Source organism: Chrysochloris asiatica, unplaced genomic scaffold (assembly GCF_000296735.1).
Source record: "Chrysochloris asiatica unplaced genomic scaffold, ChrAsi1.0 scaffold00050, whole genome shotgun sequence".
NCBI classification, from domain to species: Eukaryota; Metazoa; Chordata; class Mammalia; order Afrosoricida; family Chrysochloridae; genus Chrysochloris; species Chrysochloris asiatica.
In genome coordinates, this window is record NW_006408568.1 from 12,329,252 (window position 1) to 12,329,703 (window position 452).

At 38.3% G+C, this 452-nt stretch overlaps 1 protein-coding gene across 1 annotated transcript in view; it reads right to left on the reverse strand.

Moving 5' to 3' along the window:
• The window catches only part of LOC102826362 (prostaglandin-E(2) 9-reductase-like), a 44,313-nt gene that overhangs the window by 5,267 nt on the left and 38,594 nt on the right, over positions 1-452 (reverse strand). The gene's annotated exons all lie outside the window — the stretch shown is intronic.

Here is a 452-nt window from a genome sequence, read left to right on the forward strand (position 1 = left end):
GTTCTGTGCATGGGGTTGCTATGAGTCGCTATGACTCGATGGTACCTGACAACAGCAACAACAATAAGGACTGAAAATCTAGACTGTGCTGACCACGTTACCAGAAAATTGAAAGGAGCATGCAGTATATGGTATGATTAAGAAAAACGCTTCATGAATATTCATAGATCTTTTTCATAATTGTGTCACTCTGGAAATAACTAAAATGTTCATCAACAGTTGAATGGGTAAATAAAAATTGTAGTATATATGCACTCACAACAACAGATAAGGCACATAGACATTAAGATGAGCAAAGGAAGCCAGCCACAAAAGAATATATATTCTATAATTCTATTTGTATTAAGTACTTGTGAAGTTGTTGTGAAGTGCCATCGAGTCGGTTCCGACCCATAGCGACCCTGTACAGGGTTTCCGAGGGTGTAAATCTTTACGGGAGTAGAAAGCCTCAT